The sequence below is a fragment of the Chenopodium album genome, chromosome 4 (genome assembly GCF_948465745.1).
Source record: "Chenopodium album chromosome 4, dcCheAlbu1.1, whole genome shotgun sequence".
In the NCBI taxonomy this organism is placed as follows: domain Eukaryota; kingdom Viridiplantae; phylum Streptophyta; class Magnoliopsida; order Caryophyllales; family Amaranthaceae; genus Chenopodium; species Chenopodium album.
This window is the reverse complement of record NC_137837.1, coordinates 35,685,744-35,699,215: the sequence shown is the minus strand read 5'-3', so window position 1 is coordinate 35,699,215 and position 13,472 is coordinate 35,685,744. Positions and strand designations below refer to the sequence as shown.

Genomic DNA, 13,472 nt, shown 5'->3' with positions numbered 1-13,472 from the left:
TTTTTTGTAGCAGTGTAAAAAAAATAAACCGATCATATTGTTTATCATTAAAATAATATGGTAATTATATTTCAAATGACTAATATAACATTATCCCCTTCCTTCCCTTACCACCAAAACCACCCCTTTTTCCACGCCTATCAATGAAACAATGTAGAGAGAAAAGGATATGGAATTCATAAAAGAAAATAATCCTAAAGTTTGGATTGTTACTTAAAAACTTAAAAGTTGGGATAAAAAAAAGTACTTCATATTATTTGCAGCGATTAATGATATGGAATGGAGGTATTAGAAGAAGTTTAAAAAAAAAAGTACTTCATATTATTTGCAGCGATTAATGATATGGAATGGAGGTATTTAGGAGAAATGGGCCGCGTTTAGATTAAAAAAAGAGTGCGTTCATTGAAAATTTGAAACCACAAGAATGAAAATGGACTGGATTGTAGGAGAGGTGGACTGAGAAACTACATAGAATTTTGAGTCTGTTCATTGCTTTGCTACAAAAACCTATAAATCTCCTAACTGGTGAGGACTTTTAATTTACATAGTGTGCTATTACTTTCTTCTTCTTTCTTTTTATTTTTTTTTTTATTTTTTTTTTTTTTTTATTTTTTTTTTTTTTTTTTTTTTTTGTAAATGAATTGTCTTTGGGTGATTAGAAAATATTTTGTGCTAGCTTAGGTGTTCTGTACATGGTACTATCTAATTTAATAAGAATTACAACAATATATTGGTTTGATGTATTTAAAAAAAGACATTTAGTGAAATAACTTATACGAAAAAAAAAAAACTTTTAAAAGTGAAATTATTTTGAGCAGAAGTATCAATGATGAGTGTGTTTTCAATTTGTAAAAAAATCAATTAGTACTCTAAATCATATATGGAGTAATTTTTATTTTAAATTTCTTTCCTTTATTTGTCCACTTACCTTGACAGGGTCTATGGGGATCAAGAAGGCTCATGGCCTAGGTTGGTGGCCGCCATTGCACATTAGGAGGGGCACTAGCCTAACATCTTCCCAAGAGGAAAAGTGTATGTCATAATTTGTGATAACGGGGTCTGCGTCCGCGCAACCCTTGACCTAGTGTTGAAGAATAGATCGCTCAACTATCATCACATGTAAATGTCCCACATTGATTGAAAAAGAGAGAGTTAAACACTTTATAAGACTAAGGGGCTACTCCTCCTATTGACATATAGTTTTGGGATGGACCTTCCTTTGGACTTGTAAAGTGAACTCTCTCTCTTGGTTTGCGGGTATGGCCAAACCCATACTTAACATGGTATCAGAGTCAAGCCTACGATATGGGACCTTAAATGGCTAAAGTTCAATGGGCCAAGAGTTGGTCCATGTAAGGGGGAGTAAAGAAACATTCTAGCCTAAAAAATCACATGAGACAAAGATAAAAAGGGACCTTACATGTGAAGAGGAGTGTTAAAGAATAGCCCTCTCAAATAGCACCTCATGTAAGTGTCCCATATTGGTTGAAAGAGAGAGAGTTAAACAATTTATAAGCCGCTACACCTATTGTCATATAGTTTTGAGGTAAACCTCCTTAGTTTTGTAAAGTGATAGACTTGCACTCTTCCGTGACGGATATGGTCCAGACCCGTATTTGACAAACTGACCTCACTGTTATAAAGGATACCTTGGTTTTTCAGAGTCATAACTCTTATTTCATTGAACTAGTTTGTACCTTGTATCATATCTTTTTTAAAAAAATCTGTTTATATTGATAGAAAAATTATAAACGTTGGGATACATAATATTTTTAGTGAATAGAAGTTTCGTGTTAGTGTAGGGCTACTATATTTTGATCAATTTTGTTCGTAGTTAAAATTACATAATCTGTTTAGGTTTTTTTTTTTTTTTTTTTTTTATGATCAATAGTTAAAATTACGGTACGTGGCATGAAACTCGCTGTAATGAGCATACCCAGGCCATACGACATTTTAGTGTCAGCATGAAAAATTGAGATTGCTATTAGAGTTCTACACCTTAGCTAAAACATAGTCCAAGTCCCAGGTCAATTATTTCAATAAAATCATCGTTAATTTTTTTTTTTTTTTTTTTTTTTTTTTTTTTTTTTTGACAATAGCAAATCATCGTTAATAATGTATGATAGATTACGGGTATACGCAAACTTATATTTAATAAATAATATATATATATTTCTATTTGCAGTCAACCATCATATGTTTAATTACAAAAGTACGTAACTAAGTGATGCCGACATTTTGTGAAAACTTACCACGAAACCTAGCAGATGATTGATTATGAATTCAATTAACCTACTTTTTTTTTTTTTGGCGGATTATAGATAGCTTATCAATTAAGGGTTTGTTCACATTTACTGAACTAAGTTGAACTGAACTGATTGGAGCTGAATTGAACTGAACTGAGCTGAAATGAATATTTTATGAGAGAGGGAAATTAGGAGCTGAATTGAACTGAATTGATTGGAGTTGAACTGAACTGAACTGAATTGATTAGAGCTGAACTGAACTGATTAGAGTTGAACTGAACTGAAATTAAGTAAATGTGAACAAGCCCTAAGTTAATACTCATACGGTATTTTAAATAGTACTACGTATTATATATTGTTAATTAAGTATAAATATCATTTTTATAATTTTTATTAATTTATAATTACACGTATTAAGAGTGTGTTCTATTAACCTGATTTTCACTTATCTAAACTTATATTATCTTATCTAAGCTTATTAACCCTTATCACAACTTATCTGAATTTATTTGAACTTATTTTTCCTGAACTTATCTTATTTGAACTTATTGATGACCCGTTTTTGAACTTATCTAAACTTATTAACCCTAAAATAAGTGGAAATAAGGCGAATAAAACAGGGCCTAAGGTCAAACTATGCCATTGACATTATGAAAATAGCTCATGAAGCATGTGTTTATTCACATACTACTCAGAGTAGATATATCTTTTTGTATCAACAAAACGCTAATCTCCTCAAAACACTCTTCCTTCTCTCCTCAAAACGAGCCACAGTCCCACCCCCGTGTTTGTCCCCTGTCGCCGGTGGCCTGAGCGTCGCTGCTCTTATAAGGTCGCCGGCGAGCAGTCTTCGAAGGTGTTGTGGTAGATTAGACACCATAAGCTTCGATTTTTCGAAGTATATATATCGATAGGGTTAGGATTTCAATTTGGGGATTTTTCTTCCTTCTCTTTAGGCGTCTTGTTTCATGGTTCACATGTGTGCTAGCTAAGAGTCTTCTTCAAGCCACCTATTGCATCTTTTGTCATGTCGATGAAGACAAAACAGAGTGCTCGGTACCTTCATCGTTGACTTTCTCTTCTTCTTGGTATGGTTAGTACTTGTATGTAATTAAGGAAAGAATAGTAGTTGATTTCAACTTTGCCTTTGGTGTTTCAATTTGTTTGTTTAAAGTTTCTTTAATGGCTAGTGTTGGTAAAATACCTGTTGTTTCCAATAACAAAATAGAGAAGATGAAAGGGAAAATACTTGATTGAAGATCTCAAACTCACAGTCGCGCCGTGGAACAAAATCCACTGCCTTAGAAGCGAAATACGCCACCACCGGTACAGGTTTCCTGATGACGCACGCCCCCCAAGTTTAACGCAACTCTCTCCGTAATCCGTGCACCCGAACTCGAGAGTGGAATTGCTCAAGAACTGTTCAGATCTCAAAAGGTAGGTTTGTGTTTTCGGCTAGAAAGTGAATCATTCTCATGAAAAGGCAAGACTCGTATTTATATGAGTCCCGGAAAAGGAAACACGCAAATCAAACCGACCTAGGAAAAAAGGCGGGCCCGATCGGGCGCGAGATTAAGTTTCTCCAGACTTGGTGTCGCGCCCAATCGGGCGAACACCGCCCGATCGGGCGCGAGCATCCGTTTGCATTACCTATTTCCAACAATCCCCCACTAATCCGAGCGGATCTTCAACATGAAATCTGAACAGTAAATGAAAGTCTAAGTACTTAAATGCTAGTATCCAAAGGTTTGAACTAACACATTAGTGCACAAGGTTTTCAACACTTCCCTAGTGAGTATCCTAAGATTTAAACTCCTAGGAGCGAGGAAGGGACCTTGAATACACATACCTTGACTTTAGAGCTTAAGCAACTCCGCCAATCTTGGGCTACACCTTGGGCTCTCATGAGTACTTCAGGAAAACTACACCATAATTTTCCCTTGAAGGAGGCCACCCCCTCGTACTCACGTAGGTGTTCCGTTTGTGTATAAAATACACATTCCCAGCACATCTAGGGTCTTTCCTTGCAGGCTTAAAACACATTCAAGCACCTTGCAAACCCAAGATTTTTCTGTGCAATGGAATAAGAACATTAAGAACGAAAAGTTCAACCCTATCAACTCGACGGTGCATCTATCAATCCACTGCTCAATGAGCTCTTTAGGCTAGATGCATTAAGGGATACTCCCAACCTTAGTCATTCGGTACCACTATCGTTCCCTACTCGAGTAGTAACTGGGCTAGTGATTCTAATTCATTTAAGGATCACTATCATTCCCTACTCTCAAGCAACTGGGCTAGTAGTATTAAGAGCAAGCAATGCTCAACCTTCCTCCTTCGGTGTCATTATCAGTCCTACTCTAAGAGCCACTGGGCTAACGGTCTTAAATCCACTTAAGAACCATTATCAATTCCTACTCAAAGAATAACTGGACAAATGACATTAAGAGCCACGCTCAACCTTACTGAATCTATCTACCTGGTCAACAGACCATAAAAAGAGTTATAGATTCAATAAACATATATGGTGTATATCCAGCAATGAGTCAACCAAAGAAAGGCTCCAGACCCATTCAGAACAAAAGTTTAATAAACTAAAATACTTCGGTGTGTCCATGTAAGCTGTCACAGTTGACCACCCAATCTGGGTTATGAACATATTAAGAGCACTTAAAGCTCAACCTGCAAACATCAAGCAACAAGTCTACCAAAGCATCTCATAACCATATAAATTAGAGGGTTATCAAGCCAGATCACTTCAGGACGTAGACTCAATTTTTTAAACTTCGTCACTAGAATAATTTAAAATACCCCACAGGATCTTAAATATATTCTCTTAGACAATCAAGCACTTACCTGTGCTTCATCCTAGTATAAGGACCTGCTTGATTCTTCTTTGCTTTCACGTACTCTAACATGAGTATCAGCTCCACAAGATCTGTCTAACTTTGTCACTACATCTGTAGTTCCTGACAACATACATAGACACTTGTGAAAAATAATGTAGAGAACATGAGGATCAACTTACCCCCACAATGGACAAACTTCCAGAGATTAATTTTTGCAACAATCATCTTCTTGACCACGTCATCCAATCTAATGAACCTTTTCTTCATAATGGATAGTGTACAACAATTTGTTTTGCAGCGCACTCGAAATAGAGCATCACCCTTCATCATGTAAAAACCATACATTGAAGAGGTTCAACTAATCATCGTTGTTCATTCAATCATTGTCTCTTAGAATTTACTGGATAGGTACTTGAGAAACTTTCTCACTTTAACCTTCATCCCTGTACTAACTGAAACTCAAACAGTAATTGAGTAATTCTCTCTTGACAAACAGAATGAACAATATAGTTTACAACAAAACCACTACACGTCAAGAATAGTTTGTTCATCATTTAGATTGCAAAACATTAGCATATTTGAATCAAACGTCAAGGCCAAATCATGAAAATAACTCTGGCTTAGACATGATAAATATAATTTACCAAACCACTTTCTCTACATCACAATAATGAGATTAATGCGTACCTTTATTAGTTCATCGGCATACTTCCTAGAACCATTCTGCTTATCACATTATCTTGTACTTGTCTCTTGGCTTAGAGACACATATACATCTTTATCTCAATTAACAACATGCATGTGAAGTTAACAACTTATGATCATTCTAGCAAATGAACTCTATCAATGCGAACCATAGTAAAATCACACATGCATCAAGAAGTTCAACTCACATGCCAAGAAAAACTTAACATAACAAGTTAGAGTACTCAAATCTAACCCCCACTCACCATACATATCACAAAGGATATAACATCATGAGCAAAAAATACCTCATCTTCTAAGTTGTCACCTGTGCATGCGTTTTAAAATACACACCCTTGATTTACAATCAATCATGCTAGAAAGCTTAAGCAACCTTACTGCAAATCAGACAAGCTTAGAACAAATCAGGTGAGTCATAAGAGTTGGTTAGCACCAAACTTACAGAATAAATCTTAACAACATAGTATCTTACCTTTAGCCCATTTCCAATCAACCACCTTTCAACTCACCTTGAAAGGTACTTGCAACTGATGGATTTATAATAGCAAGGAAAGATATACTACTCTCAAACATATCGGACTCAAAGAGAGAGCACAACTCGCGTTAACATGCTTCTTTCCACAACTAGTCAATCAGGTTTATCTATATGGTTCAGGAATTTTCCATTCACCACTACATGAATATATAAACCACACAACAAACATCTACATACAACTTTTGATCAAGAAAGTAAAACCAAGATGATACACAACTAGTTTAAACTTTAATCCAATACACCTTAGATGCTGAACTCATCAACTTTACTGGCAGGAGAAAGCTTAGGAAGCAAAAACAAATCCTATGAACGAGCAAAACTAACATGTCATGTCATAGGAAAACATATACTTGAGACACTTCAAGGATTTAACATATCAAGCTCGTACATGATAAACGTTGCAGATATTCAGCATACATATCGCCCACAATCCCACAAGCCTTCATGCTTTACGTGAAACATATCTAGAAGTCAATTCTTTATTATTGGAAACCCCCACATCACAAATACCACATGAAAATAATCATGAATCAGGTAACAAATTAGGGAGTATAAACCAAATTCTTGGGTGAAATACTTACTAAACAAGTAAACAGCTGATACATATCTGCAACCCCCACAATACTAACATTCACAGAATATTAATAGTTTTTAAAGACATATAGAATGTTAATTCCCATCCTTACCTCATGTGGGGCACTTACACTTCAAACTTGCACGGCCATTCTAGCTTTGCGAAGTCAAGCCTTTTTAATTCTGCTAATAAGCACGGAAAACAACCTGGTCTCATCTAGACCATCAACAAGAAAAATAATTGCTACACCTCTAGCCAATTAAATACATTTCAAGTTTGTGAATAAAGCTTATTAAGATCACAAGAATTAAAAGAAACAATAATTCTAAATCCCTTTTTTAATCAAAAAAAGAGACACTTACAAGCTTATCACATGCTCCGTGCTCAACAAAACATTGTTTATGATTAGGAAAAATAACAATAAAAACACTATCATAAGATAGAACATATTTATATATCATCCCTAATCTGCTAGGACAAATCACATTAAAGTCCATGAACATAAATAAATTACCATTGGACGAAACATACATTAGCAGAAAAAAATTACTTGCAAACAACAAGCCAAAAGCTATAGATAAACGTCACTTTCGGAGACCTTCCTCCTCAATACTACTCATCAACTAGAGTACAAACTAACTTACTAGTTAGTCACAAAAATCTAACTCAAAACACCCCCACATTGTTAAACAATAGCTCATAATAATTAAATTATGCATATATAACAGGGGCACATAATAATAGACACAAATATTATGTAGAGTTAGAAATTACTTAAATAAATTGAGAAGGATAACTTATCTGATTACGAGCAATGGTCTGACCAACTATTGTTGCATATCTCGGCTCACTCGCTATACAGATTTTATTGAGTTATAACTCGAAAGTCGACACCATTGCTGCCCATCGATCCTCGCACTCCATAACCGATTGCATTACTTGCAAATCCTGTTGGAGTCTTCGCTAGAGAAGGAGCAACCTTTTGATTATCTACCACTTTAATTAATATTCCAAATTAAAGACTTCTCAATTGCACTGCTTCCACCGACATACTTCAATGGAAATTTCAGGATTTTCTTTTCTCTAAATTCGAGTTCATCCTTCCAACAATGTACACAGATATTGCACACTGACGGATAAAATAAATTTCCCCAAAAAATAGGGTTCTTGAACTGTCGAATAATACGGATTAATTTCATATGACGATCCCGAACCAAATTTTAATTTCCATCCCGATCAAACGATTTATATAATTTAATAATCTAGGAATCAACAGTATAATAAATTAATACTATTTCGCTTCTAAATTTTTGGTAAAATACCTGTTGATTCCAATAACAAAATAGAGAAGATGAAAGGGAAAATACTTGATTGAAGATCTCAAACTCACAGTCGCGCCGTGGAATAAAATCCACTGCCTTAGAAGCGAAATACGCCACCACCGGTACAGGTTTCCTGATGACGCACGCCCCCCAAGTTTAACGCAACTCTCTCCGTAATTCGTGCACCTGAACTCGAAGAGTGGAATTGCTCAAGAACTGTTCAGATCTCAAAAGGTAGGTTTGTGTTTTCGGCTAGAAAGTGAATCATTCTCATGAAAAGGCAAGACTCGTATTTATATGAGTCCCGGAAAAGGAAACACGCAAATCAAACCGACCTAGGAAAAAAGGTGGGCCTGATCGGGCGAGCTGCCGCCCGATCGGGCGCGAGATTAAGTTTCTCCAGACCTGGTGTCGCGCCCGGTCGGGCGCCCGATCGGGCGCCCGGTTGGGCGATCTAGAAACTCCATCCCGGGCGAGCTATCGGGCGAAGCCGCCCGATGGGCTCGTCAAAAACTCGAGTCCACCGCCCGATCGGGCGCGAGAGTTCTCCTATTTTCCTTGGCCACCTCCGCCCGATCGAGCGAACACCGCCCGATCGGGCGCGAGCATCCGTTTGCATTACCTATTTCCAACATCTAGCTTTAAGGAACTAAGGGGGATGTTGTGTATTTCACATGTCGAAGACAATGATGTCTCTTCTCATGAGTTGGAGTTTATGGTTGGGCAGTTGGAGAATCCTTTTGATGTTCTCAATTTTGTTAAGAGTTTAAAAGATGAGGGAAACATATTCTACAAGCAAAATCAAATGGGGTCTGCTATTGCAAAATACTCTCTTGCTCTTAAGATTTTGTGCTTTGCTTTTGTTTGTAGTGGTGGGGAATGGGATAAATTGATGTTTTCGGGAATAACTGTGTCCCTTAATCTAAACTTTTGTGTTTGCTTCATCAAGGTGAAAGACTATGACAGAGTGGGTCAATTGTGTTCCACGGTTTTGTGTTTTGATACTACTAATGTGAAAGCTTATTTTAGAAGAGCGATTGCGGCGTTAGAACTTAATAAACATACCTTAGCTTTCATGGATCTTGCACAAGACCTTAAGTTAGATCCTAAAAATTGTGAGTTCAAACAAAAACTAAAGGAGGTGATATCCTTATTAGGTTGGTCTCCGGATTTCGTTGATGAGGCTCTTGCAGTAACACAGGAGAATGAGAAGTTTAGAGATTATGTTCATTGTAGGAAGGAAGATAAAGGTAGTAAGTTAGGAAAAAATAGGGAAAAGACACTAGTGGAAAAATACCTATCCGTAACGGGCAAAAAAGGCCTATCCATTACGGGCAGCGGGCGTTACGTATGTCACCGTTACAGATAGCCAGTGTTATTTGTAACGGGCAGTGTCCGTTACAAATAACAAGTTATTCGTAACGGGCAGTTGAAATGACCGTTACAAATAAGCCGTTACAAATAAAAGATTCGTAACGGGTTATTTCAACTGCCCGTTACGAATAACGGGTTACGAATAGAAGTTGTATGATCCGACCCCTAATGTTCTATCGGGTAATCTTGCTTTCTTTACTTAGTTTAGGTTGTAATTTTGCTTTTCATTTATATAACTCTTTGTAAAAAAAAAAAAAAAAAAAAAAATGTGTTTATTTGTGATATAGTTACGTACTCTGTTGAATATAAAGGGAATTCCAGTTAAATGATTCAAAAATTAAATAATTTAGATGCAAAGCATTGACTTGTACACAACTAAAATTTCTGATTCTTTAATTGTGCATGTGAGCATATGACTTTATATCAAATATATGATTGATCAAATAATTCTAATCAAAATCATGCAGTCATTTTCTTGCCACCTAATTAATCTTATCCCACGTGAAATAATAAAATTCAAATAAAGAATAATCAACTACGGTACCCCAATATTTGTCATCCTTACAATTTGGAATTCAACGCCATTTTCTACGTGAAATTTGATTAGTTTCTTGGTCAAATTACATTTAGCCGTAATTCAAAACCAACTTCTTAACAATTAAACTTACAAAAATTTCAAGAATATATCTTAAACCTTATTCATACAATTACTTATTCCTTGATTTTTTTTTTTTTTTTTTTCTATAAATAACAAACCTTTGATCATTATAAACAACACAAAAAAATAAACAACACAAAAAACCAAAATTATATCATATATTTGTGTAAGTATCAACACAATACAAACATGAAGGTTCGTATCTTCACATTTATTTCTTTTCTAGCCTTAATTTTTGTATCAACTCTTGTTACTAAAAGTAATGCAAATATAGTTTCAAATCAAAATGATGATATTCAAGATAGATTAATAAAATGTCTTACTAGCCATTCTCTTGAATCCTACCCAATATCATCCCTCATTTATGCACCACAAAATACATCCTTCTCTAATGTTCTACAATCCTACGTACGAAATCTTCGTTTTAATACCTCCACAACTCGTAAACCCTTGCTCATTGTGACAGTTACCGATGTATCTCACATCCAAGCATCGATCTTGTGTGCCAAGGAGACCGGTATTGAGATAAAGGTCCGAAGTGGAGGCCACGACTATGAGGGGCTATCCTATGTCTCTATAGTCCCTTTTTTCGTGGTTGACATGTTCAACTTCCGTTCAGTTGATGTAAACATCGAGGATGAGACTGCTTGGGTGGATGCCGGGGCTCTCCTAGGTGAAGTATACTACAACATCGCGAACAAGAGTGACACCCATGCTTACCCTGCAGGAGTTTGTCCTACCGTTGGTGCTGGAGGGCACATCACCGGAGGAGGTTATGGTAATTTAATGCGAAAATACGGCCTTACAAGTGATAATCTTGTTGATGCCAAAGTTGTGGATGTCAATGGTAGAATACTTGATCGCACAACCATGGGAGAGGATCTCTTTTGGGCTATTCGAGGTGGTGGTGGTTCGAGTTATTGTGTTATCCTTTCCTATAAGATAAAATTGGTTAAAGTACCTAAAAAAGTCACTGTTTTTAGGGTTTCAAGGACACTAGACCAAAACCTAACTGATATTGTTGATCAATATCAACATGTTGCTCCAAATTTGGACCGTGATGCCTTCATTAGGCTTACCCTAGGTGTTACAAACTCGACCAAAACCGGCCTTTTGACAAACCAAGCAACATTTAGATGCTTATTTTTAGGTGACACTCAATCCCTTTTATCCCTAGTACAAGAGAATTTTCCCTTGTTAGGCCTAGAAAAGTCGGATTGCCTTGAAATGAGTTGGATTGGATCTGTCCTTTTCTATTATGACTTTGCTATGGGAACTCCACTTTCGACTTTATTAGATAGGCACCCTTCAAGTTTAACTTCCCTCAAAAGAAAGTCCGACTATTTGAAGAAGCCAATTCCAAGATACGGGTTAGAAGGGTTATGGAAGCTAATGGTTGAACTACAAACGCCTCAACTCACGTTTAACCCTTATGGAGGCCAAATGGCAGAGATACCGGCTGATGCGACACCATTCCCTCATAGGGCCGGGAACATGTTCAAGCTTCAATACGCGACTAATTGGAACGAAGAAGACAATGATAGATCAAAGTACTATATAGACTTGACAAGAAAACTCCATACCTACATGACTCCTTTTGTTTCAAAAAATCCAAGAGAAGCTTTTCTTAATTATCGAGACATTGACTTGGGGATTAATCACCAAGGTACAAGAAGCTACATTGAAGGTAAAAAATATGGGGTGAAATATTTCAAGGATAACTTTGATAAGTTGGTGAAAATTAAGACCATGGTTGATCCTGATAACTTCTTTAGGAATGAGCAAAGTATACCAACTCTTCCACGTTAGTGCATGGACCGTAATACTTTAGAATACAAGCACATATCTAATATTTTATTTTTCTTACCTTTAAATAAAATACTATATTGATTTGTACTTATACCATAGTGCGTAAAAAAGTGTTTTAACATTGTATTATTGTAATATATGTCTATTGATTTGTACTTATACAGTTATACACTTATACCATAGTGAAAAGAGTGTTTCACATTGTATAATTGTAAATTGTAATCTATATGTTGTCATATTTCTTGTTTACCTGTATAACTTGCTGCGGCTTGTTACATTCAAGATAATTAAAAAGAAAAAAGAAAAAGGTTTTTCTATGCTATGCCCTCAAGGTTGTTGAGTTTCTAAGGTGTGCCCATGCTTTTTCAAAATTACAAGTTGTGGCCTCCAACTTAAGTTGTTTAATCAACCATACCCTCTGACTTAAACTCGACGTTAGAATTGTAAATAAATAGGAAGTAATAAAGAAGTGGATGAGAAAAAAGTATAAGAAATACACCGAGAGCTTGATATATAAATTGTTGCTTTTAGAAGAAAGAAGGAAAAGCAGATGAGAAAATTTGGAAAAAACCGTTAAATGTTAACCTACTTATATAACTCTAACCCAATTTGGGCGTGAAATTTCTCTCTTAAGTGTGGTAATGAACCGTTAACACAACTACTAACATTGGATTAACGTTATTATAGGGTACGGTTGAATAAACACCTTATGTTGGAGGGTATATCTTATAATTTTAAAAAAAACATGGGCACACCTTAGAAACTCAATAACTTTGGGGACATAGCTTAGAAAAACCCTTCCTTTAAATCTATTTGGCAAGCTATTTTAGGCACCTTAAAATAACTACGTGCTAGTCTGCTAGATATGCAAGTCTCCTAAAATATGTTTGGATAGAAACATTTGGAAGGAAATTAAATGAGAGAAGGGATTTGAGGGATTTAAAGAGTGAATACAATGCACTCGGTTATATATAACAAATTTAAAGAGTGAATACAATGCACTCGGTTGTATATAACAAATTCCAAAGTGTGTGTATAGACTTAGAAATATAGGATCATGTGAGAATAGTAAAAAGTAATCCCAACCCTTACATATGTGAGTAACAAATATCCACACAGTCAAAATTATAATAATTTAAAGCATCCTTATCAGGGGAAAAAATACACTATCCTTTAGATTCTGTGAACTTGAAATTTTGTAAAATAATTAATTAGACCAACTTCTAACTCCATTAGTTCATGTTTTCGACTTTTCGTCACCTTAAAATAAATACATTTCCTTTATTTTGCTTGATCTATAGCCCTTTGGCACACAACTTAAGTGAAAGATTAAAGAAAAAATTGAATAAAAATGAACCACCCCTTCATTCTCGACTAATTGACAAGTCAAACTTAGCACA

The 13,472-nt window shown here is 35.8% G+C and overlaps 1 non-coding gene and 1 pseudogene across 1 annotated transcript; both read left to right on the top strand.

Moving 5' to 3' along the window:
- Window positions 1-920: 920 nt before the first annotated feature.
- Window positions 921-1,080, top strand: LOC145629563 (U1 spliceosomal RNA). The gene has a single exon (XR_014111728.1). It is a non-coding gene; the product is annotated as a U1 spliceosomal RNA (small nuclear RNA).
- Window positions 1,081-10,403: 9,323 nt separating this feature from the next.
- LOC145626928 (berberine bridge enzyme-like 8 pseudogene) lies at window positions 10,404-12,256 on the top strand (annotated as a pseudogene).
- Window positions 12,257-13,472: the final 1,216 nt, after the last annotated feature.